Source organism: Pleurodeles waltl, chromosome 3_1 (genome assembly GCF_031143425.1).
Source record: "Pleurodeles waltl isolate 20211129_DDA chromosome 3_1, aPleWal1.hap1.20221129, whole genome shotgun sequence".
NCBI lineage: Eukaryota > Metazoa > Chordata > Amphibia > Caudata > Salamandridae > Pleurodeles > Pleurodeles waltl.
The window spans coordinates 1093444414-1093471723 of NC_090440.1; the positions used below are offsets into that span (position 1 = coordinate 1093444414).

The 27310-nt window shown below is 46.3% G+C and overlaps 1 protein-coding gene across 4 annotated transcripts in view; it reads left to right on the forward strand.

Annotated features, from left to right (window-relative positions):
• The first annotated feature begins 17228 nt into the window (after positions 1 to 17228).
• TTC12 (tetratricopeptide repeat domain 12) overlaps positions 17229 to 27310 on the forward strand; it is a 282909-nt gene continuing 272827 nt past the window's right edge. Inside the window, exon 1 of one of the 4 annotated variants that reach the window (XM_069224366.1) lies at positions 17229 to 17362. The gene's annotated coding sequence lies outside the window, so the exon portion shown is untranslated. Of the gene's footprint in view, positions 17363 to 18762; positions 18893 to 27310 lie in introns of those variants that run through there. The other 3 variants (XM_069224370.1, XM_069224367.1, XM_069224369.1) reach the window with 3 other exon arrangements.

The window sequence follows — 27310 nt, forward strand, 5'->3', positions numbered from 1 at the left end:
GCCTACCACCGGCCAATGAACTCTTGATGGAGCTCAACATAGGCCCCCTTTGGTGAATATCTACACCTACAACTTCCCAATTAACTTTGCAGGTACATTTAATAGCGTTCATGGGCTATGCGCACCCCTACACCCCTTCTCATATATAGCTACTGTTTCTTTGGGTGATTTAGCCACATCTCCTCCTTTGCAGCAGGGTCCCAAGCTCAGAGATCACAAACAGGGCTCCGAAATTCTTACCATGAGTGGCTGATAGCCCAATTATTCGCTTTTAGGTACAATACAAGATGGAGGTGTGTAGCAACCTGGTAGTAGCACCAGAAGTGCACAGTTCCCCAATTTCTTTTTGTTAGTGTGGAAAGTGGCTGGTATCAAAGGGAAAATTGATGACCACGTGTGGACTGATTTTGTGCATTCCCACTCGATCTTATGCATTAATGAAACATGGTCCGTTTTGCTTGCCCACATGAATGGGTTTAGAACATTCCATCTACCAGCCACTTCATCTTCTTTGAGGCACCTAGAAGGGGGTTTGGACAATTATATCTTAAATATGGTCTATTATGCTGCAGACACTCCAACTTTCCAGATCCTGGGCCTGGAATTTGCCACAGGCTCAGGACTGGAAACTTATACAATAACATCCCTAAAGCAGATAGAGGTAGTATTTTGATCAAATTAGACCGTGACCTGGACTACCTTAGTGCCAGAGTATGCAAAGAGTTGGGCATGATCCGGGGACGTGATTTTAATGTTCATCTTTGCCCCTCTGATCCTAAAGATGCTTGTGGCATAGTTGACTGTAAAGGAAATAGTTCTTTCCACTACTCTCATGATGCATTTGGGACTAATCTTAATCACTTGATGATGAAATGTAATCTATGTATTGCAAATGAGTGTAGTTCCATGAATGTTTTTTTTTCACTCAATCTTTGTAAGTAAAAGGCCAGGACCGGGAATTGATTTCAACATACTGTCTTCCAACTTAGCTGCTAGAATGGGGAAACAGTCAGTTTATAATCTTGCCATGAGCGATCAACTCCCCCAAACCCTTGCAATCAACATTAGTAGCTGGCAGGTTCAAGTAGGTAACTCAAGGAGAATCACAGGCATAACCGCAAACAAGAGTAAGGGCACCCGCATGAAATGGGGGTTCGTTTATCCCAAAACTTTTACATCTCAGCTAGTTAAAGGCAATCATGCTTAGTTTAAGATTTGCCTAGATGAATAGGTCATCGCAGACAGTACCAAAGATACTTTCACCAACCTCTCAGAAGCAGTGTCACATGCATTACATAAGGTGTCCCATGTGGGCTCCGGGAGGGTCAAGGGTTGGTTTGATGCAGCAAGTACAAAATACTACAAACACTTGATGGTCTAAGTCCACCCTCAGGCCAGGTCTGCTGTTGAGGTCGCACACTGCAGAAAGCTATATGAAAGGGCGATCTCCGCAAAGAAAGATACTCTTAGACTGCAAGCCTAGGAGGTGCCCCAGGAAGCACCACTTAGGTATGAACAGAAGTATTTATGGTGAATTATCAATCAACTATTTCTTAGAGTAAAGGATGCTCCCTTGATCAATTTTGCCGTAACTGGCCATGAACAGGCTTCCTTCTTTGGGGGGGGGGTACTCTAGCAGTCACAAGCCAGGTAATGACAGTGCCGCCTCAGCTGTTGCAAAGGGGTGCTTCCAACCCACGTATTGCCCCTCAATCAAAGAGGTGATTACGGCGATCAAGGCCAGTTCAGCTGTAAAGGCCCTGGCCTGGATGGGGTCCCTCTGGACTTATTTAAGAGGAATCTGGAACTGTTGGCCCTCTTGTTGCCAACGTCCTCAGAGCAGTGAGCTCTTCTACCAATATTTCCTCTGGTCTACCTCTCTTATTGCCCCGCTCTTCAAGTAGGGCAATCTGGAGGACCCCAGCTGCTATCACCGCATTTCCTCTTAGACTCCACTGTGAAGGTGCTAGGATGCATCCTGTTATCCCATCTGGAGATTTAGGCAGAGGAGAGTGGCTCTCTATCTGATACCCAGTTTGAGTTCAGGAGAGGGATGGAGACAGACAACCAGTGTATTAATTTATGTCTTTTGTTGAGGAAATATACTATTGCCAAGTGTGCACTCTGTACCTTGGTTTCATGGATTTGTCCAGTGCGTTTTATTGCATATCTCATTCAAAACTGTAAGGCATCATGAAAGGCCTGGACATAGATAGAGCAATCATCAACACCATTAGGGAAAGTTATTACAATTCCAGTGCTGTTCTTGGGTTTGGGTTGAATGGGGAGTGCTCTGAATCATTTAGGGTGCACAGAGGCATCAGACAAGAATGTGTTCTTGCACCGTTCTTATTCTCTCTTTATATAAACCACCTAGCGAGGGACTTACTACTAAGGTGTGGGACATACCCCAGATTGGAAAGAGTCCCATAGCAGCCCTATTGTATGCAGACAACGCTGTCGTCATGGGCTGTACTTTGGGAGCTCTGCAGCATCTACTGAATGCCCTGGCCTCCTTTATGGAGGGGCTAGACATGAAGATTAATACTAGCAAATCTTTTGTAATATCCTGTGGTCATAGGTCAGGCCTGAGGCTCCTCTTTAGACTTCTGGTAACCCCTGTTAAATATGAGAGTAACCTTTAACTGTAGAGGATCTTGGTCCCTGCAGATAGATATTAGAAATGATCAGCTTGCAAGGAGTATCATTGAAGTTTTCTCCTTTGCTGGTAAACTAGGCAAAAGATCGCTCAACCACATGTTGGCAATTTACTGTGCCAAATGTGTTGGTATGGCCACCTATGGTGCAGCTGTGCAGGGATCCCAGGCATTAATGCCATTACAGATCACCAAAAATAAATGTATTAGCCATCTCTTGCGCTTACCACCGTCCACCTCCTAATTTATTACACACGTGTAACTAGGGCTTATGTACCTTGAAGATGTTTTAAGGACCCGTCCATTGTTAGTGTGGTGCATGATTTGAGTGAATGAGGCCCTCTCCCTAAACAGATTGCTAATCAAGGACTGCCTGTCTCTTTCACGGTCCCCAGATATCCCCTGGCTGAGGGGAGTTGGAGATTTGACAGTGGCCGTGGGCAGGCGGGACTAATTTGAAGAGCCTTTGCTATCCCTGCCCACAATACCCCTAAAGATACACAGGGATACATTTTATATGTTCTAGGAGGAACAAAGATGGCCAGAGTGTCTGCACCTCCCTCTGTGATCCATTACCTGCACCTTGATCCCTCCAGGGGCATGCAACCTTTTTATCATATGACACATAGAACTATAAGCACTTTATTTTGCTTAGGTTTTGTCATAGCATCTTTCAGGGGCTAGTCACCTTCCCATGAAACGATTGGTCACACAACATAGGGCCAGATGTATCAAAGGATTTTGCATTTGCAAACGGTGCGAATCGGTAAATTCCACCGTTTGCGAATGCAAAATCGGCTTTCATGATTTATGAAAGGGATTTCCAGTGCAATTTTAAGGAATCACAAAGATAGCAATTCCTTAAAATTGTGACTCCGATTAGGGAATCACATTTTGCAATTCCCTAAATAGGGAATACCTATTTGCGATTACCTATTCACATGTATCATGCATTTCCTATGCGAATTTGGCATTTAGGAAATGCAATTACCACAAATTCAAGTTTGGTGGTAAGCATGTGCAATTGTTAAAAATGCATTACAAATAAATTTTTAAAACTGACATGTAGCGCACACATGCCACTTGGGCGTCTTTGCGCTTTACATGTCCACAAATATTTTTTGGGGTGCATCAAAGGGGGCCTTAGGCCCCCAGCAGCCTGGGGTTTGCATTACCTAATTTGCGAATTCCCAACAGGAATTCGCAAATTAGGAAATGCAAAACCATTCACACCTATGGGCCCATAGGGATGAATGGAGTCCCATTCCCTAATTGCGATTCATTAATAGCGATTGCGACTTTTAAGAAATCGCTATTACCGAATCGCAATTTTCATACATCCCATTTTGCATTTCTTAAATACAGATTTCTAACAAATCGCTGTTTAGGAAATACAAACCAGGATGATGATACATCTGGCCCTTAGTGCCTTGTCCATGTGATCAGGTATCAGTTCAAAGTACTTTACATGTAATTTTTTTGCACTTTTTATTCTGCTCACAGATCTATGGTTCTTACACCCTTTCTAATCAGGCAATCCTTGCGTCATTGCATAGAAGCCTTGTACTTTTTACAATCTCTGGGATCAGAGGAGATTGTTTTTATGATTTATTCTTTTTTGAGGCTGTTGCTCAAAACAAGGAAATTGCACGGACAGGTCTGCCAATAAAAACAACATTTTTATTTATTGCAGCCACAGACGAATTTTAATCATGTTTAGTGGCATTTATTGCACACTTCTTGATTGTAGAGCTGCATTTTAATCTATGTATTGTTAACATCTTATGGCAGATGTCTTATCTTCTTAGCATTACATTTGGAACTGAACTCTTGGGACTACATTTTGTATGCACTATGACTCTACTTCGGGAGATCACCTGACTTCAAGATGGCCCTTGTGCTGGTGACACAAGCAGTGTATGACTCTGGTGTTTCCTGATCTTTGTTCAGCAGTTGGCAGCCTATGGGTATTTGGAGCACTTTTTATTGCAATTTACTTCTTTGCTGGCTATTTCTTGAGTAACACGTGGTCGCGCTCGATGTGTGGAGATATGCGCCACATGCAAATTGTTGATTGCAGACTTGATGATAGTGTGAGCACTGTTTCTCACAGTATCATTAACTGCACCTTGATTATCTTAGTACACGAGTCACTCTGAATCCTCACTTTTGCTCAAAGGGTCATAACATATAGTTTACATGCTTCCTGCTGCTTGCAGACGTGGTTCCAGTGGCCACTGTTGTGTCCCGCCTGCTCATGTGCAACCTTACGCTTAGTTGGTGTATTGCCTTTATGTATTCGTCCATTGCGTGGTACATGAGCCTACTTATGAGGAGCTGGTCTTCTTATGTCTGGTCTCAGCGCTTAGCTTATTGCCACAAACCCTCCTTCTTCTTCTCCTTTCCTTGCAGGAAGGTCTTTTTTAGGTGCAGCACCCACACTGCTGACTTTCCCATTTCTAATATCGTTCAAGGGCGATGTTACAAATAGCTGCCGGACGAGGTCTCAGTGATGCAGTTGATTTTTGGTTGGAGTAGGAGAAATTTTAATTTTGTGCCCAAGGAAGGTCCCTTCCCAGCCAGATACTTGTGATGCCTTCGCCTTGTGAAGATTTTTACCCTCAGACATAGTCACTTTTTTGGAGGTTAGGTTGTTCCAGTGGGGCAAGGCTGCAGGCTGTAGCCAAAGAGAAATCCACAAGGCTGGATGCTTTCTCCGCGAGGTCCTTTTGAATTGTATTTGGTACTGCAGAAAAGCTCCTTGCAGGAGCAATCTAAATCTCTGGCCCCGGCGACAACACACCTTCGGCAGCTTCACAGATTAGTACAGGTCTTCTGGAAGTCTTTGGAGCCAAAAGGTTTCTAAGCCCCAGCCTTCAGAAAAGGTTAGAGGAAGTGCACTTTGACACCAGCCAAGGGTCCAGGATCTTGGGAACAGCCAGTGGGGATCATGACACACTCCAGAAGAGGTCAGCAGCAGGGTCCAGGGCAGGTTCATTTGGAACTGGGCAGTTGCAGAAAAAGCCTGTTACAGCTTGTTGTGTCCTTGTACCTTTAACAGGAGGGTACTATGGGTGCAACATTTATGCCTAGCATCATGCTTGGGGGCTTCTTCCTAACTAATATGGAAAAGTTTATAGGTGCACCTCTGTCCAATTTTGCAGCACTTCCTGTGTACCCTACTGCAAACAATTCCACACTGCCCCTCTCTACCTAAATCCAAGATTTTGAAAGCCTCCTTCCTTTGTGCAGAGCATGTGTGTCCTTCCCAGAAGTGTGTCAGACAGGGAGATTAGCAACCCCTCCTCTGTGGTCACTCTAAACCAATTTCCAGGGGCAGCTCCCCTCCCACTAGGATTGAGACCTGCCAGGCTGGGGGGGTGGGTACAAAGAGGAGCTTTGCCTGTGTGTCAGCTAGCATTTGTCTGTCACTGGGTAGGCCTCTTTAAAGTTTATTAAGTTCCAGGGCATAGCCCACATGGCCATCCTGCCAGCCAGAAAAGCAGAATACCTCCCCACACCTTTGTCTCAGCTCTGGGAGCAAGTTCACACCTTGTCAAGGGGGGTATTCAGCTCCTGGCTGACAGTTTAAGCTCATGCAAATGGAGAGTCTTTAGACAGGGAAGAGGTAACTTTCCAAAAGTACCTTTTACAAAATATTTATTACAAATCCAACTTCATCAGTGAACTGGGTTTGTAATTATTATTTCAGAAAATCTAAAAATAAAATTAGTGGTTGTTTCCAAGTTGCAGGTAACAATACTAAATGTAATATTATACCCCAATGCTTTCCTATGGAGCAGTCAAACCTGGTATTGTGAAGATAGCTTTTTGGCCTATTCACTGTAAGAATATGTTTAACATGTCCTACATTTACAGTTTAAACCTGCACAGTCAAGCTATACGTGACAGGCCTGCAGTCATGTGTACACTGGTATTGTTGTGGGTTGCACAATAGGTCTTGCAGTCCACTGGTGATATTTAAAATACAAACCCTGGGTACACTTTTGTACCATGCAGTAGGGACTTATAGGTAGGTTAACTAAGCCAATCAGCATAATGCCAACATTTTAGAAGAGCAAAGTGGGAGATTTAAACAAAATCAGGAGAATATGTTCCCCCCATTGACTTCTGTTGAAGCATAGGCAATTTCAGGTGGGAAACTCCCTTTTGAATCCGTTAAATTGTCATGTGTGAATCAGGGGTATGCCAATTTCATCATTTTGAAAGGGGAGCACAGGAACTTTAACACTATCTATCAGGGGTAAAGTACGCAGAGTTCTACAGCCAACAAAAAAAGTCACGGAAAAATCTGGAGGTACAATACACAAACAATGGTCATTTTGAACAGCCATTAAAAGCAGGAGTGCCCGAGAAGACACCCCAAGTCCATAAATATTGCAAGGAGTACAGGGTGCCCCACACCCATGCAGGAGCCAAAGGTACAATCTCTGCCGATAATCAATGTCCAGTCAGAGATTCAGATTCTATGTGCAGTGGCTGATCACACACTTCATATTGAGCATGGATGATCACATGGGATCCAGTTGTAATTCAAGTTGAGGGTGGATGAGTATGCCACTACATGGTGATGTATGACACCTTACGTGCAACCCTCTTCATCCATTGGTTTGTTGTTGTGTCATCAACATTTTCTTCTGCCCGCTACAGCATGCAGAATGGGGAAATGAGTCAGCCCACTACATCAATTAGGTATCCTTACTGTGAATGAATGCATTCTTGTTTTTCTGCACACTAAGCAGTACCCTGGGGGGAGTAGGCTGTGCTAAATGACAAACACTGGACAAATGGTAGGTTTTGCTGATCACACAACCAAGTCTCTCAGGTCTACTTATTAATGCAACTTTCCCTATTTGACGGTCGAGACCATGCTGATGATATAGGGAGAGGTCTGGTACAGATTCCTTTCTCTTAGGTGAACAGCCTGGTGCACCTATATCTCAAAGCTTACATCAAAAGAGAACACATGTGTAGAAGGTGTCTCATCATATCATTATTTAAATTATTAGTCAATTCAAAACAAAATCCTTTGGTCTTGTGGAGATGACTGAAAGGGGTTGGGAGTGATATCTTGATGCTCCGTTATGTTGACTGGTGGCATTGACTTCAGGATGTTTGTCTACAGTGTCGAAGTTGAGAGTTGGCTCACTCAATGTCAGTGATTGCTGTTCTTGCTCGGATGTATTTGGATCCACTGCCAGACTCCCGGGTGAGTGTATAGCATCTTGAGGCACCTCCTCAGAGCCACTCATGTCCAGATTTGGATTGACGATAAAGAGTTCTCCTCAGCACGATGACTTGAGTGCTTATAGCATTTGAAGAAAACAATGTTTCTGGTGACTGTATCATCACCTCTGGTGGCAGTGATCACTGTCCTCAATATTCTTGTGACCCTCCACAGATGTGGTTCGAAAGGTAGGCAAAATTTGCTTCCTGGGTGTTGATCTCTGACAAGAACAGCATCACCCATTTGTAGGTGTTGATGGCGTGCTCTTCGTTTGGATGACATCTGATTGTTCTGTGCCTTTGTTGACGCGGGGTGTCAGACACTTCATCCCGGATGGCAAGGGGCGCTTCCACTTGAGAGATGGTGTCCCCTAGCTTGCCATCGAGGCACAGTTGTAGGAAGCTGTCCTGCTGTATGGTGGATACCTAAGGTACTTATACCAGGTCCAGGTATCCCCTGTTAGTGTAGTGTAGGCAGTGTCTAGAAGCCAGGCTCTCTGGAGGTAGCTGTGGATAAGCAGCAAAGGTTTATCTAGGAGACATGCAAAACTAATGCAATACCACTGTAGTCACACAGCACTTATACACATGAAAGAAAACACTCAAGCCCTCATTACAACTTTGGCGGTCTTTTTACAGGACTGTTCCCTAACGGACGACCTCCTCTCTGGACAAGGTAAGTCAGGCATCTGAAAGGGGAGGGGGCTGGAAGAGTGGGGGGTGTTGTGTGTGCGTGTGTGAGTGGGTGTTGTCTGCCTGTGTGAATGTAAGTCTGTATGCGTGTTTGTATGCATGTGTGTATGTGTGTTTGTTTGCGTGTGTGTATATGTATGTGTATGGGTGTGTGTATGCGTGTGTGTATGGGTGAGTGTATGCATGTGTGAATGTATCTGTGTATGCGTGGTTGAATACGTGTATGAATGTTGGTGTGAGTGAGTTGATGACTGTTGAAGTGAGTGCGTGTATGAATGTTGAAGTGAATGCGTGTGTGGATGCTTGTGAGTGAATGCGTGTGTGGATGTTTGTGAGTGAATGTGTGCATGTCAGTGTTGATGAATGAGTGTTTGTCGGGTGCGTGTCTATATGTGTGTGCTTGTATGCGGGGGTTGGGGTGGGGTGCGCTGTACTAGAATGGGGAGGTGGGATGTGGGGGGAGGGAGGCACTGTTCTGGTAGGGCGGGTGGGGGGTTCTGGTATGGAGGGGGGGTAGTATTGGGCTTTCAGAGGGGGTGGGGAGTTGTCTGCCGGTGACAGGAACTAAATTTCCTGTCACCGGTAGCCTTTCCGTCTGGGTTTTTGTGGTGGTGCCACCACAGCAGGAACCCTGGTGGAAAGCAGACTCCTAATACCGCCGGTGGTCTTATTGGACCGTCGGGTCGGAGATGCTAATCTCCGACCCGGCGAGTCCAACCGCCCTGGTGGTGGAGGCGAGGATGTGGCGGGTTGGCAGAGGCCAACCCGCCACACTCATAATGTGGCGGTCTTCACCGCCGGCACGTCGGCGGTGAGACCGCCACCGTGCCCACGAGTCAGAAGACCGCTAGGGGCATAATGAGGGCCTCAGTGTTACAAAAATAAAGGTTTGTAGTGACACAGTTACCAAAAAGTACTAGAGAGGCAACCCTCCAATAGGAGGTAAGTAACACACTAGATATGTACACTAGTAATCAGTAATAGGCATAAAAAGTGATAGAAAACAGTGCAAATGCAAATAGACAATAGTGACCGTAGGGGGAGCCCAAACCATATACTAAAAAAATGGAATGCGAATGCAGGACCCCCACCTAGGTAAGTGGAATGTGTAAAGGGGAGCTAGGAGTACTAGGAAACCCCAAAGGTAAGTACCACATTGCCCCCTAGCGACCAGGAAGAAAAGAGTAAATTACTGGATTGTCCCCAAACCACCCAAAAGGAAGGAAAAGAAGAAAATGCAACACCCAGACAAGACTGCAAGAAACCAGCGGTAGATTCCTGAAGAGGAAGACCTGTGGAAGAAGGGGACTAAGTCCAGAAGACACAGAAGAGTCTAGGGGGAGCAGGATCTACTACCCACCCAGCTGTAGTTGCAGGAGATGGTTGATGGTAGGACGAAGACAGTCAGGAATGCAGCCCTGGAGAAGGTAAAGAGTTCCTGAAGGATGCAGTCGACGTCCCACGCCAGGTGGATGATTGCAGTCAGTCAGTGGCATGGAAAAGCCACCAACAAGCATTGGCAAAGGCAGAAGTCGCGGTGAAGCACAAAATGGAGCTGCCGGGGACCAGCAAGGTCCAGGAGGACTGAACCCATGGGGGGGTGTCCTACGGGGGTCTCTGAGCAGGGCAGAGAGTCCAAAGAAGAAGAGGCAGCCCCCACAGGAGATCCACTGGATGAGGAAACAAGAGTCACAGAGGAGCCCATGCAGCACAAATGGAAATGGGCCCCACGCTGCAGGAGAAGCATGCAGAGGGCTGTGTTTTGCAAGAAGGAGTGCTGGGGCTAAAAGGAACCTGAAGATCCCTTGGAGGATATGCAAACAAGCCTTGGTAGCTGCAAGAGACGTGGTGCATGGGGGTACTGTCCTGCATGGGAAGGCAAAAGCTTACCTCCACCGAAAGTTGGAAAGATGGTAGAGAGGACCAAGAGGACTACTCCAGACCACCACTTGAGATGCAGGATCCAGGCAGCTCAGAATGAGAGGAGAGCTATGCAGCCGGTTGTCGTTGCAGTTGGTGCCTGCGGATGCAGGGGAGAGACTCCTTTACTCCAAGCGAGATTCCTTCTTCCTTCTCATGCAGACTGAAGATTTGCTGCCCTCAGAAGATGCACAGCGGGGAAATGATGCAGGAAGCTGGAAGGAGCCATGGAAACAATGTTGCAAGCAGAGTCTTTGTTGTGGTCCCTGAACCGGTGTAGACTGGTTTATGCATGTAGGGCACCAAATGTGCCCTTCAAAGCATACCAGTGCCATGTAACACCAATTTCCAAAGGGAGAGGGTGTTACCCCCCTCTCCCAAAGGAAATCCTTTGTTCTGCCTTCCTGGGCTTGAGCTGTTCAAGCAGCAGGAGAGCAGAAACCTGTCTGAGGGGTGGCAACAGCTTGGGCTGCCTGGAAAACCCCAGAAGGCTGGTAGGATCAATGCTGGGGTCCTCTAAGGAGCCCCCCACAGTGTATGGAATCATACTTCCAATACTGGCAACAGTATTTGGGTATGACTCCGACACGTTTGATAGCAAACATGCCAAGGTTTGAGTTACCATTATGTAGCTTGACATAGGTTGTGACCTATGTCCAGTACACGCATAAAATGGTGCCCCACACTCACAAAGTCCAGGAAAATGGAACTGGAGTTTGTGGGGGCACCTCTGCTAGTGCAGGGGTGCCCTCATACACAGGTACTTGCACCCTACCCTCTAGGCTAGGAGGGCCTGCAGTGGTGGTGACTTACAGTGACCTGGTGCAGTGACCTATAGTGAAAAGGGTGCATGCAAAAGTTTACGCAGGCTGCAATGGCAGGTCTGCAAATACACTTGGCATGAGCTCCCCATGGGTGGCATAATACATGCTGCAGCAAATGGGGGCCACCTGGTACCCTACTGCCCTGGGTACCTGGGTATCATATACTAGGGACTTACATGGGGGCACCAGTATGCCAAATGTGGGTTGTAAGTAACCAAGTTACTAAGTTTGAAGGGAGAGAGCATAATCACTGGGGTCCTGGTTAGCAGAATACCAGTGAACACAGTCAAACACACTGACAACAGGCAGAAAACAGGGGTAACCATGCCAAGAAAGAGGGTTCTTTCTTACAACAGTTCATTGGGGTTACCTCTCATGGTGGTGTGTGGAGTAAATCTCTACTATTGCAAGAAAACATACAAGGCACAGTCCAGGTTCTGGCCATCGGCCAGCATGATATGCAGTACTTTGTTAACAGTCCAAGAAAACGTTCCACCTCTCTGTTTGCCTGGGGCAACCTGGGCGTGATCTTACGGGGACAGATCCCTCTGCATCTCAGGTACTCTGCAAACTCTTGTCTGGAGAAGGGAGGTATGTTCACTGTGCGAAGTTCACACAGAAGACCATGGGTGGCCATTATCTTCTCCAAACATTGAATGGTCTGGTTAGCTGTTGCAGACTCTATACTGTCTACCTCTGGGCACTCTGAGATGTTGTCAATTACAACCTGCATGTATCAGCCATCTGAGAGGTTGCCAAAATCTGCACTGGCTTGGTGCCACGAAATAGAAATAATGAACAGTGTAATGATGGGTGCTGGTGGCTCAGCAGGACCAGCTGCTTGGCACATAGAGCAGTTGTTCACAGTTCATTCTTCCATGCTGTTGAGGTTGGGGAACCACACTTTGCACCAAAGCCTGACCACACCTTGATATGCTGAGTGTCCCATGCCTCCTACTCATTGTTTGAGTTGCCTGGGGAATCATAAAACGAGGCACACGCAGCAAACATCCTTCCAGCGAGACATCCAACTAATTGCGAACATGCTGAACGTTTAGCAGAGTTTGCCCTGCCTCTGTTGTGCGACTCTTCGCAGACGATGGCAAGTCTCGCATGCCTGGAAAAACAGTCTGCAGTGTTCTGGGTTCCCAGCCGTAAACTACAAAGAAACAGTATTCTTGCAATTGAAGTATCCACTTCTCCATCCTCTCGGGTGGCTTGGAGGAGGATCTGGTGAAGAATGGGAGGAGGGGCTTGTGGTTGGTATGGACTGTAAAAGTGTGCCCGTGGAGGTACAGATGGAAATGATAGGACCCCCCCAATGAATTGCAATGGCCTCTTTCTCGATATAGGAATACCTTTGTTCCGTTTCTGTCAAAGCGCGACTGGCATATGATACTGTGGCCCATTCGCTATTGTCTTGTTTCTAGGATAGCACCGCCCCGAGGCCTGTGGGGCTCGTGTCTACAGAACATCTGATTCGTGATGTGGGTCAAAGTAGGCCAGTGTAGTGTGATCCAAGAGTGCTTGTTTAGTTGCTCAGAACGCTTCTTCTTGTGAGGGGCCCCACTCCCAGATAGGATTGGCCCTGGTCAGTTCTCAAAGGGGGGCTGTGAGGGCAGTGAGATTTGGAATAAAACGGCCACAGTAGGTCACCATCCCCAGAAGAAATCAGGACTCCTGTGACATTGGTGGGAGCTGGGGCAGAGCGAATGCCTTTGAACTTGGCTGGATCAGGCATAATTCCGCTTTCTGAAAACTGGAATCCAAAGAAGCTGATTTCTTTTTGGAAGAAAGTACACTTTTCCTTGTGAATGGTGAGGCCGTTGTCCAGCTGGCACTGAAAAGTCACTCACAGTAGTCTTTCGAGGTGCTCTTCTAGGGTCAGAGCGTGTACCAGAATATCGTCACTGATGTTGATGATGCCAGAAAGCCCTGCCAGGACTCCCTGAATGGTGTCTTGTAATACCTCAGCCATGCTGGGCACCCCAAAGCTGAGGTGCTTGTATCTTCTTATACCCACATGAGTGGAGAAGGTGGTGATTGCCCTGGATTTTAGTGCGAGCATCAGCTGGTGGTAACCTACTCTGAGGTCTGCTTTTGAGAACCACTTGGAGGCACTTATTTCTGCCACTAGGTCATCTTCCATAGGTGTCAGGTATCTTTCTTGCCAGAAAGCCATGTTGAGCAGGCACATGTATACGCAGATTCTGGCTTCTCCCGGTTGCTTGGGCTTGCAAGCGACCACTATTCGGGACACCCACGGGGTAGGGACGTCGACTGCCTTAACTTTCAGAGTATGTCTTTGACTTTCAGGAGAAGGTGGAAGGCCACCTGGCGATGACGAAGAGCGACAGTCTGAAAGTATTAATTGATGTGAAGACAAACTATGCAGTTCTTCAGACATTCTATCCCTTCTAACAGTTGTGCAAACTCACCTACCAGGGTGTGAACCGCTGACAAACGTACGTGAACATGAAAGTGACCAACTCATCTAGCAGCTTAATAGCATTCCAGAGCCCCCTCGAGTGACATATACTTTGCCTGCGATCATCATGGGTGATGTTTGTCATGAAGACACCTGCTAATGATAGTGGCGTCGTAGTACCAAAAGCATATACTTGCATCGCTGTGAAAAGTAGCGCTGGTTGGCATAGGAGAATGTGGAAGATGGGACATTGATTGAGGCGCCTGTGACAGTTAACGCAGAAATGAGATGACCAGCAATGGTGAAGGTACATTTTAGAATACGACGCCCTCAGTGTTTGTCTGGTTTCATGGAGTGTGTGACATGGACTGCGCCATAGATATTGTCTTTATCCATGTCCTCTTCTTTTTTGGGGCCTCCAGCACTTTCATAGCATTCATGGACCTGGGCCTCTGTGATTTCCTGTTAGTCGTGGACCAGCAGACTTTTGTCAGAATGGTTTATCTTGCTATGTGATGAACATATTTTGCGTTGTGCTGGACAGGTACCTTGGTGCGGGTAGAAACCTCCACCCGCACCAAGGTGTGAGTTTTCCTCTTATTGGTATTGGGGGGTACTATTGTGTTAACTGGCTCAGTCTTTATTGGCCATTGCAGGGCGGCCTCCATATGTGGAGTGAGTTCTTTGGAAGGGCCGAGTGTAAGTATGTTAACCATGGATATCCCCAGCACTTGGAGTATGTTTTCTCTTAACTTCGCAGAGGAACAACCTTGGATAAATTGTGGGCTGATGTGGTCATTGACGTCAGGCTAGCACGTATGTGCTAGCCAACTTCCCGAGACGGGCGTAAAAAGTGTCAACTGATTCTTTAGGTTGATGTATCGCTAGGCGTAACAGACAACGCTCATAGTCTGGATTAGCAAGCGGTTCAAAGTAGGCTGTCAGTGCTTGCTTTAAAGTGGTGTAAATGAAAGGCGGTCCCGCTGCTGTCACTGATTTTGAAATTTTGTGTATTGCAGCGCCTTCTAGGTTGAGAAGCATGGGACGTCTTCTGACATTTTCTAGGACCATTGCAGCAAAATACGTTTCTAAACGGTCCACCCAGTCTTTGATGAGCCCAGTTTGAGAGGATGATGGGCTATCACACAAAAAAGGCTCAAGCTTAGGAATGGATGCCATCTTTGCATGTTGTCAGGCACTGGAAGTTGTAATAAAAGTCTACCGTGACAGCCTATTGGAGCAGTGGAGGGTGCTGTGAATGATACAGTCTTTGCAGTGAGGATGGAGACGAAATCCCAAAATCGTGGTAGTTGTTGCAAACTATAGGCCGTGCACATATATCCCTCCGAACATGGGGACAGCCACAGACTTCTTACCTCTAGTTTGAGCTGATGAGGTGCAACAAACAGCAGGAATTTATGGTTGCTAGGGCTGGGCGGGTCCGACAGCGCAGCGTTGGAGCAGATGTAAGGCAGCACAAGAACAGCCACATCTGCCCGGATGGCTGTATATGCTCTGGTAATGCTGCTGGAGCAGTGGCACCGAAGAAGATTGTGCTGAAATGTATTCTTGTGTGGCAGGAGCACTACAGGTTGAGGTGGGCATCAGGCAGTGGAACTTCAGGCCTGAGGCAACACCTATGGGCCTGTCCAGTGAGAGATGGTCACACTGCAGAGCCAAGAGGGCGGGCAGCATGCTGGGAAGGCAAAATGGCCGGGTGAGCCATATGCGGCTGGAGCGTCATGTGAAAGCTCCATTGGTGCAGAAGGCGGCCGGCAAACCCTCTGTGGCTGGGGCACAGTAAGAAGTGGCAAAAGGAAGAGGGCTGTGGAGCGGTGTTGATGAGATGGCAGGATTGGAGAGCCTCATTAGCAAGGGCCAGGTCAGTCATGCGATGGTGTGCTCTGCAGCTCAGGAGCGGATGGCATTGGTAAGGCAGGAAGACTGGAGACCGGCGAGTTGCTTGTCCATGCTGGCAGGTACTGGTGGGCTCTCGTCACAAGTTGTTAAATTGCATACTCTGGGCTGGGACCTGGAATGCAGGCAGGCCGTTACACGCAGCAAAAGCGGGGTGGGGGCACTGCACAAAATAAGGAACACCAGACACATGGTAGGTTTTACAGACCACAAGACCAAAGGGCACATTTACAGGGCCCATGGCTCCTCCTTGCTCCACACTAGCATCACTTTCTTTACACTAATGTGGCATAAAGGAGGCAATGTCCCAGAGGCATATTTACAAAGTGGTGCAATGCATGCATAGTACCACTTTGTAAACTCTGCACCACTTTGTAAATTCTTGTGTCACCTTATGCTTAAAGGCATAATGTATGCAAGGGGGCATTCACCATCAGGGAGGCCCTAAAAAATAGCGCTGTGAAATTTATAACATTTCACTGCGCCATTTTTTCCATCACTTTTAACGCCTGCTCAGAGGAGCCATTGAAATGATGCAACCATATTTACCTATGGGACTCCCTGTGCTTTGCTGCACTAGAGTGTCAAAATCTTTAACACCAGTGCAGCAAAGCGCCACAATGGCCTAAAAAATTATGACACTACTGCGCTAACGACCGCCATAGTGCGCTGTATTAAAAATATGGCGTAACCATGATGTCATTAAGTGGCAGTAGGGGGATGCAAGAAAAGTGGCGCATTGTGACCGATGCACCACTTTCTTGTAAATCTGTCCCCATGTCTCTGAGGTCTATTTATTAACGTAATTTCCACCATATGATGGTCGAGATCATGCTGGTGATATATGGAGGGGTCTGGCACAGATTCACCGTTTAGGTCAAATACCTGGATTATTCCATCACACAGCACAACATACCTCAACAGTAAAGTTTTAGAGAAATAGTGAAAAAAATAAAACAAGCAGTGGCAATTTCAAAACCAAAAGCCTGGAGCAGAAGGTGGACCTATTAGCTTTTCTGGTGCTTGTTTTTAGGGTCGAGCCTGCGTTGCATGGCTTGCGCATGCGTATCGCAGCTTAGAAAAAGGCTCGAAGCCCTGTCGACGTCACGTCAGTGTGTTTCATTGGTTCGTGGGCTTGCCTAGTAAAATCTGCTTGCTTTCATTAGTGGAAGGCATATACACCTCATGCCTTTTCCGGTGGTTAGCCCTCCTCGAGCGCAGTGACCAAGCACAGAAAACATGAGAGGCTCGCTGTTTTCTGTCAGATCGTGGACTACTTTTTCTCTATTTTCCTAGCGCGATTTCGCTTGGCAGAAGTCGAGCGCTTTACACAATTTCACTTTTTCGGGTTAGGTACATAAAAGCACTTTTGCCGATAGATGAAAAGTCGGTTTAGGAGTTTACAACGCGATCAGCTCTAACATGAGCAAACGCGAGACCCGTTGCATTGCAAATGCTTGTTTCAGACTGTTTCCTCGGACATCAAGCGAGCAGCTGACCTGGAAAAGGGCGCCATACCTCCTCCACGCTCGCAGGGGGCGGCCAAGAGCAGTGCTCCTGCAGGAACTCATTCCTGTCGGGTGTACTCCTTAAAGCGGAAGCACAGACACCCGGAAGAAACTTTTGTTCGTGCTCAAAGCTTTTTGTTTCCATGGAGCTGGTGTAGCAGCTGAAGTGTAAGCGGTAGATGCTGCTGTTTGTTAGGAATAAACTATCTGCTAGGGGCATGAGTGGAAGGGGTTAGCGCTACGGAGCAAATGGAGTGGGGAGTAAAGCATAGATGTTTAGTGAATAAGTGTGTGCGCATTCTCTTTTCTTCTAGCAGGTGTTAGAAATGGAAATCGTTTGTTTTAGCGTTTTTATATAGCGCGATCTGGACCCTAAGATATTGGAGCGCTTTACATTAGCACCTGTCACGTTTATATTTTTTGTAGGCACAAGGAGATAAAGTGGTTGTTTAGAATCACAGGATGTTGAGCAGACGCCGAAACTTGAACTTGGGTTTTCAGCTCACAGGTCGGCAGCTGTGGCCCTTGCCACGTCCTCTTGTGAATGTAGGTTTTTAGTTCGAGAGGGAAATATTGAAAACTTTTTTTATGCAGACTGAAATGGAAGTTGCAATGAATGCTTGCAAAAAAGGGAAAACAGAAGAAGGTGGTAAATGTTGAACTGAAATTAGCCCCGTGCCTCGAGTGACGCCTTTGTTCAGTCCTTGATTTTAACCATACGCACTTTTCATTCGGGAACAAACTATTGTAATCTGGCAGGAAAGCCCAGTTACTTCAGTGCTATCTGCTGAGTTCTTTATTTAATGTGCTGGTAACTGGATCTCTAGGGCTGACTCAGGCGTTCATCTTTTCGAAGTTGATAAGCTAGTATCAGCGACTTCGATTAAGCTGTCACCGGATATGTAGTGCTTTGTGAAAAGGCTAAATGCTGACACTCATCAGTGTGTAAAAACACGTCATTATTTTCAATACGGCACTGAAAGAAATATCCGATGCTGGGGCACTTTTGACTTGTCTTGTTTTTTTAAATCAGATGGGAGGAATTCTGTGCGTTTATATAAAGCTTTTCTGTGAAGCAAATTTCAAAAACTTGGATTTGCTTTCTAGGCTTGAGAATTCTTTGAGAAAGACAAAACTGTCGAAGTGATGCAACTATGTATTATTTTCTTGAATCCTGTCTTACATAAAGTCAATGTGGACGGGTGTCCTAGTTATCAATTTTTCTGACTGGAAGAAAAAACGTACTGAGATAAAGACAATATTTTGAAAAGGGCGATCAGGAAGAAAAAAACGCCATTTAAAAAACAGCCCTTTTGGGATATTTGTCAATACAATGGATATTGTATTAATTGGGTTCATTCGTCTTTCAGTTTGTTTTCAGTTCAGCCCACATACAACACGCATATGTCCAGTGCCCAAAGCACGTGCATTTTTATAGTCATTTGACTTTTTTTGGACTAATTTACACTTCCATGAGGCATGTCAGTTGCAGAGAAGGGCGGCGGCGGGGGACTGTTACAGAGGGATGGGCAATTCACTTATTGGAACATTTCTTTGTTTACATCTAGTAACCAGGATACGTGTCTGTTTGAAAGTGGCCTGCAGCTGTAGGGCCGATAGAAGCCCAGCTGCAGGATTTGGGATAGAGTCACTCCAATCTCGTACAGGTATTTCTTGTTTGCTGCCAGTCTTTTACAGGTATGTAACACCCGTTGTCTGTCTCATGCGAGTGTGTAATATTCCATGTTTCAGTCCTACAGCTGTGTCAGGTAAGTTTAGCTCATACTGCAGCATAACATGGTAACCGCGCTGTACTTCTTGTGCCATCTCACTTAGGTACGTACACTAACAGCCATGCCTGACTCATGTAACCCACTCTGTCAGTCATGTTCATTGTGCATGCAGCAGTTCCTCAAGAGTATTCGTATATAACCCCAGTTGCCTTGTCACTCAAGCAAGATCCTCTCTTGCTCGTCTGATGCAGGGAAATAACATCACACTCTATCTCCTACTAGTATGGCATCACTCCTGTGTGTATGTAACACTGCGGTCATTCTTCTACCAGTATGCACCAACCTCTGCAAATTTCCCTTAAGTATCCCACTTGCCATGCCAGTCTTACATAGCTATGCAACATTTTCGTGCCGGCCTAAAACAGTGATGCAGCGCCCCTGCTATCTTTATGGTGGTACTGAATACTACTTCGGATGGCACACTGGCACATAACAGTGTCTGTCACTTTTATAGAGGCGCCTTACCCATCTTGCCAGGCTCAGACGAGTATTTAACACTTCTTGCCAGTCTCGCACAGATGTGTAAAATCCAGCTAGTCTCATACAGGTTCCTAATACGCAGTGTCAGTTTTATGGCTATATGTAACCTTGTTATTAAGCACTTAACACTCACTGTCATCCAGTGCTTAATTTGTAAATAAAAACGTGCTGGTGCTCAGAGCTCTCCTCTGAAACACGCAGCTGCTGCAATTAAATGTGCGAGCTCGGAATACATAAGCAGCGTAATCCTGAAGCCATTGCGGCCCTCTTCAGTACATTTAAAGCAACTACGTACCCCTTCAGCTCACTCCTGCAGCTTTCTGCTCTCTCCCATTGTGACGCTTTTTCATTTTTCTCCTCCTTTGTGTAAGGAAATGCCTCCTTGGCATGGTTACCCCCTGACTTTTTGCCTTTGCTGATGCTATGTTTTGATTTGAAAGTGGGCTGAGGCCTGCTAACCAGGCCCCAGCACCAGTGTTCTTTCCCTAACCTGTACTTTTGTTTACTCAATTGGCACACCCTGGCATCCAGGTAAGTCCCTTGTAACTGGTACCCCTGGTACCAAGGGCCCTGATGCCAGGGAAAGTCTCTAAGGGCTGCAGCATATCTTATGCCACCCTGGGGACCCCTCACTCAGCACAGACACACTGCTTGTCAGCTTGTGTGTGCTGGTGAGGACAAAACGAGTAAGTCGACATGGCACTCCCCTCAGGGTGCCATGACAACCTCACACTGCCTATGCAGTATAGATAAGTCACCCCTCTAGCAGGCCTTACAGCCCTAAGGCAGGGTGCACTATACCATAGGTGAGGGCACCAGTGCATGAGCACTGTGCCCCTACAGTGTCTAAGCAAAACCTTAGACATTGTAAGTGCAGGATAGCCATAAGAGTATATGGTCTGGGAGTCTGTCAACCACGAACTCCACAGCACCATAATGGCTACACTGAAAACTGGGAAGTTTGGTATCAAACTTCTCAGCACAATAAATGCACACTGATGCCAGTGTACATTTAATTGTAACATACACCCCAGAGGGCACCTTAGAGGTGCCCCCTGAAACCTTAACCAACTACCCGTGTAGGCTGACTGGTTTTAGCAGCCTGCCACACTCGAGACATGTTGCTGGCCACATGGGGAGAGTGCCTTTGTCACTCTGTGGCTAGTAACAAAGCCTGCACAGGCTGGAGATGCTTATCACCTCCCCCTTGCAGGAGCTGTAACAACTGGCGGTGAGCCTCAAAGGCTCACCCCCTTTGTTCCAGCACCACAGGGCATTCCAGCTAGTGGAGTTGCCCGCCCCCTCCGGCCACGGCCCCACTTTTGGCGGCAAGGCCGGAGGAGATAATGAGAAAAACAAGGAGGAGTCACTGACCAGTCAGGACAGCCCCTAAGGCAACCTGAGCTGAAGTGACTCTGACTTTTAGGAATCCTCCATCTTGCAGATGGAGGATCCCCCCCAATAGGGATAGGAATGTGACCCCCTCCCCTTGGGAGGAGGCACAAAGAGGGTGTAGCCACCCTCAGGGACAGTAGCCATTGGCTACTGCCCTCCCTGACCTAAACACACCCCTAAATTCTGTATTTAGGGGCTCCCCTGAACCTAGGAACTCAGATTCCTGCAACCTAAGAAGAAGAGGACTGCTAAGCTGAAAAACCCTGCAGAGAAGACGGAGACACCAACTGCTTTGGCCCCAGCTCTACCGGCCTGTCTCCTCCCCTTCTGAAGAAACTGCTCCAGCGACGCTCTCCCCAGGGACCCGCGACCTCTGAATCCTCAGAGGACTGCCCTGCTCTAGAAGGACCAAGAAACTCCAGAGAACAGCGGCCCTGTTCACCAAAGACTGCAACTTTGTTTCCAAAGAAGCAACTTCAAGACAACTGCGTTTCCCGCGGGAAGCGTGAGACTTGCTACTCTGCACCCAACGCCCCCGGCTCGACTTGTGGAGAACAAACACTTCAGGGAGGACTCCCCGGCGACTGCGAGACCGTGAGTAGCCAGAGTTGTCCCCCCTGAGCCCCCACAGCGACGCCTGCAGAGGGAATCCCGAGGCTCCCCCTGACCGCGACTGCCTGACTCCCAGATCCCGACGCCTGGAAAAGACCCTGCACCCGCAGCCCCCAGGACCTGAAAGATCGGAACTCCAGTGCAGGAGTGACCCCCAGGAGGCCCTCTCCCTTGCCCAGGTGGTGGTTACCCCGAGGAGCCCCCCACTTGCCTGCATTGCTGAAGAGACCCCTTGGTCTCCCATTGATTTACATTGGAAACCCGACGTGTGTTGGCACACTGCACCCTGCCGCCCCGTGCTGCTGAGGGTATACTTTCTGTGCTAACTTGTGTCCCCCCCGGTGCCCTACAAAACCCCCCTGGTCTGCCCTCCGAGGACGCGGGTACTTACCTGCTGGCAGACTGGAACCGGGGCACCCCCTTCTCCATTGAAGCCTATGCGTTTTGGGCACCATTTTGACCTCTGCACCTGACCGGCCCTGAGCTGCTGGTGTGGTAACTTTGGGGTTGCTCTGAACCCCCAACGGTGGGCTACCTTGGACCCAAACTTGAACCCCGTAGGTGGTTTACTTACCTACAAAAACTAACAAATACTTACCTCCCCCAGGAACTGTTGAAAATTGCACTTAGTGTCTAGTTTTAAAATAGCTATATGTGATTTATTCAAAGTTCCTAAAGTACTTACCTGCAATACCTTTCATTTGAAGTATTACATGTAACATTTGAACCTGTGGTTCTTAAAATAAACTAAGAAAATATATTTTTCTATACAAAAACCTATTGGCCTGGAATTGTCTTTGAGTGTGTGTTCCTCATTTATTGCTTGTGTATGTACAACAAATGCTTAACACTACTCCTTTGATAAGCCTACTGCTCGACCACACTACCACAAAATAGAGCATTAGTATTATCTCTTTTTGCCACTATCTTACCTCTAAGGGGAACCCTTAGACTCTGTGCATACTATTCCTTACTTTGAAATAGTGCATACAGAGCCAACTTCCTACACTTTGCTCTCAGCATATGCTTGAGGCAGAAGAATAAGCGCCGGCCCTCGAAAATAAGTGCCGGTGCTCAGCACCGGAAACAACAAGCACAAATTGAGCACTGCTGTCATCCCATGCTTGTTTAACACTTCCTGCTACAGGCATGTAGCCCTTGCTTCTTTAACTGCTACACAATACTTTCTGCCTCTCTCATGCATGAGTTTGACACTTTCAGTCTCATACAGGAATACAATATTTACTGTCAGTCCCACGCAGGCATGTACAACGCCTGGACGTCTCGTGTTGGTATGAAACCTATTTTCTTGTCTCATGCATGTTTCTAATTATTCTGCTAGTGTCATACCTGCGTTTGCGATATCCTGAGTTTCATACATATCTGTTGCTTCCAATTTACCGAGGAAAATATATATCCAGGGAAATTGACAGGACACAATTCCATTGTAGCTCTTTGTGTGGATGATGAAAATGATGTCTTACAGTTTATTTCACAACCTTCTGTAGCCCTTAGTAATGTTGCAGCTATTTAAATATAACTGTGGACGGTTGATGTGAATGTCAGAGATTGTTGTGACGTCACTGTAAACAATGTTCACGTCGAACGTGTCCAATCACTGTGCAGATGATGTTAATGCCAGAGCTCATTGTGAGATTACAGTGGACCGATAATATTAATGTGTTAGTTCATTGAGTTCTCACTGTTATGGGATAGAAGCATTTATGTAGCACTTCATACCCTGTTCTTAGGTGCCTGTGTTCTTTTTCAGACTAGTAGCTTGCTGTTTTGTGGGTGAATGCATAGTTGGCAGTGTTGCATATATGTATGCTGTGGTTTTATGTTGGAAGCATGTTAGTTTTGCACACGAGTAACCAGCGAGGTATTCTTATCTTGCCTTGGGAAGATCGCCTTGCACTGTGATGGAAGAGGAGAAGGTGACGGCGTTAGAGGTAGACGTGCAAAATATAATTGCAATAAGCTGGTGGTTACAATTTATTATGAATTTCCCTTTTTATGTTTAATGGTTTCTTCCATGCTGGAGGCTGATATTTGCTCAATGGTTTGTGTCATAGATTGTCCAGCTTTATGTCAGGGAGACTATAACGTAGTGGATGGGTAACAACTGGTTGCTAATGTATCAGTTTATCAACATTTGCATTTTAAAATGAAATACTTTTTTTTAATGTTACCAAGGGGTATTGCTTTTGTGAAGGCCTTTTGAGAGTGCACCATGGTTGTCTCGTATTAATGTTTTTGCCCCAGCTGATGTTTATGTCACAGTACTGTACCATCATTACATACTTTTGCTGTGGCAATCTTCTAATTTCCTTGTGGGCAAAAGGTGACCATGTGTATGACGCAGCTTGTTGTGTCATCAATATGAGCAGATGAGGTTTATATCAATGTTTCTTGTGACATCACAATGGTAAGACAGTCATCATCATCTTTCCTCAGTTATCTCATAGCAGGATAGTATCAACGTCATTTTGACATGTTGATGTCTCAATAACGTGAATGTGACCTGACTCTGCCACTAAGATCATCCTTCTATGGCAGGGGTCTTCAAACTGGAGGGTGGGCCTCCCGGCGGGGGGGGGGGGAGTAGTCTTAACTGATTCAGAGGAGTACTGGGATGGCAACAGGCTGATACCAGTACTATGTATTAAGCTAAACAAAGGATTGGCAGTCATCGTCTCTCTATTGGGTCATCACTAACATCTTTTGTCCTTTATATCTGGCTGGGAGTTTGTCTCAAAAGGAGAAGGGATTTCAAATAGTCTTCAAACCTCTCTGCCTCCATTTCTGAGAATCACTTTGTGTATACTTTTACACATTAGAAAGGCCTAGCTAACCAGAATAGTATGTTTGGCAATCATGCATTTGATTGCATTTTTAAACTAGGTTAGAACTTAAATGCAATTTTGAAATAAGTCTAGTCCTATCTAAGCAGTGCTAATTTAATAGAATAATTGTGAAGAATTCTTGGGGCCCCACTGGATTTCTTTACACTGGATAGAAGGGGTGCGGCATAAAACAGTTTGAAGACCACTGTTCTGTGGCCAAGTCATAATAGACAGTGCCATAAATCTCAAGAGCCAACTACGGTTTTAGAAAAAGTCTGTGACCTCACCAATAGCATCATCTCCAACAATGATTTCTCAATGGTGTGATATCAATATCACCTTCCTGTGGTGGTATTACAATAAATAAACACCAATAAGGTCACTCAAGACTTACAACAGGAGAGTCTCAACTCTATCAAGTCCCAGTAAATTGCGTTTTGAAGGCACACATAACTCAAACATGAAAATCAGAAACCGCATTCCTAAATAATATTATGACAGTCACTGACAGAAAGATCGTCTGCCTTTGGCAATAACCCAATCATCTTCTCGTGGGGATATTACAATAAACTGACAGTCACATAATCAGTCCACAATGATCTTGCTTGGAATGAAATCAAAATAATACCCCCTATTGTGACATTATTGTGGGCATTTGGGGCAGCAATCTATTGTTACTTACCTTATAGCAGATGCTGTTGATGTTGCAGGCTGTTTGATGGCATGTGTGGCTATAGATACAAATGCTCTGCATACATTCGCAATCTAGTGTTGGGCCCGGAAGGTTGCACGTTGTTTTTGTTCCAAAAACTCTTTTGAGTCACAAGGTAGAGTGACTCCTCCTCTTGCTGGCAATGCACATGGTCCTCGACTCCATATTCAGATTGTTTTTTCCTGCTGTTGGGTCCGGTCGTGTTCTCTCGGAGCTCTGGTTCGAGATGTATTACGTCTCTTTCGTTAGGGAAATCTCTCCAACCTCATTGGTATTGTTATGGATCACGTTTCTCTTTATCCTTTGCATTTTGGGATCGAATAAATCTTTGTTGTATTGAACTCTTCCGTTTGAGGCCCTCAGGGTCATGCCCTCTGGGCAGCCATTCTCTCCGTCCTACTCTTAGGAGAATGAACGCCTGATGGAACGGATGCCTTTCTGTTTTGGTCCAAAGTGTCACTCCAAATTCCCTCAGATTGATCAACATAGGTCTGTAACCTCTGCTTGTTGCAGGAACATAGGGAAGAAGACTGTGAGGTCTTCCAATTGTTCAGGTTAAAAAAGACTGCGAGACAGAAGAGGCCATCGCTGACAAGTGCAGAGGCAAGAAGTTGAGGAAACGCCCACCATCTTCGGTATCCAGGACACCATGTCGGACACAGAACAGGAGCAGGACATCCAGGAGGCTTCCACTGCCGAAGAGAAGGCAGTTTCTATTCAGGACCCAGACTTGGAGACAGAAGTGACTCTCAAAATGCAGGAAATCCCTCCATGTCAACAAACAGTAAGTAAACAACCCCCTGCTCCGCCCAATAAACTCACCAGTTTAGAAGCAAAGTTGATTGAGCTGCCACTGCCTTCTGCCATGGCAGGCATCAAAATACTTTTTCGGATGCCCGCCATCAGGCTTGGAACTGGAACCTAGAGCGAAGATAACCACCTCTATCCCGAGCAGAGTGCCATCAGCTCTGGCTCCAAAACCTGCTACGTCCCACTTGGTGCCCACTGTTTCCTCATCAAAAAGCGTGCCTACCTTGGGTCCGAAAACTTCAGCACTGAAAAAACTCAAACCCAAACTCTCGGAGTCAAAAACACCAACAGTGCTAATTCTTCAAAAAATGAAGCAACAGCTCTAAGTTAAGCAGTCACATCTTCATAGCCAGCAACAAACTGGGAGAGTTCTGGTTAAAATATGGGGAAGACACAGCACACATTCAGGCCGACATAGACCCTTGGTCTCAGTATGACATAGACACATACACTGATACAGATATAGATGCTTACCCAGCTAGACCTTCACCACCTGATAACAACACTTTTTTTCAAGAACTAGTGGGGAGGGCAGCTACATACCACCAGGTACCCCTCCATAAGGATCCTATAGAGGGTTTGTTTTTATTTGAGCACTAACTGCCTCACATAAGTCCACCCACTACCTCCTCATGCTCAAGGGTATGTTAAAACATGCTGACGATATTTTTCAAGATCTGGCTAGAGCCTGAATTATAACCCCAAGAGTGGAGAAACATTACAAGGCTTCTCCCTCAGACCCTATCTATATCAAAGGTCAGATTCCAGCAGGCTCTCTAATTCTGTCAAATGCTAGGAAGAGAGTTAATTCCCAAGCTGCTCAAGATGATCCACCTCCCGATCAGGAGAGTAAACTCATTGATGCTTCAGGCAAGCATGTGGCTGCTCATGCAGCAAATCACGGCATTTTGCCAATACGCAGGGACTCCTGGAAAGATACGATCATGCCCAATTGGACGAAATAGAGCAGTTACTCCAATACCTCCCAGAGGAGCACTGGAAAAGAGGGCAAGACATTGTTAGTGAGGGACAATTAATTTCCAACAGTTCCATACGCTGTGCTTTGGACTCTGCTGATACAACAGCCATATGTATCAATACCAGTGTCCTTTTACACTGTCATGGGTGGCTACATATTTCCAGATTCAAACAAGAGGTACAACAAACAATATTAAATGTACCATTTGATAAAGAGCATCTTTGCGGTCTGCAAGTAGATCAGGTGTTAGAAAAAAGGACAATGAGGTGGCACACTCCAAATTCCTGCTTCTCATGATGCTTTTCGTAGGGCACAATACAAGTCAGCCTCTAAATCTTCTTCAGATTAAACATCTTCATCATACAGTAATGGTCAGACACACACATCCTCACACATAAGTTTTTACAGGGATTCATCTTGGGGAAACAACTATAGGGGTAGAGGTAAAACATCCTCCCCTTGATCTAAACAGTGACTCACTCCAGCTTC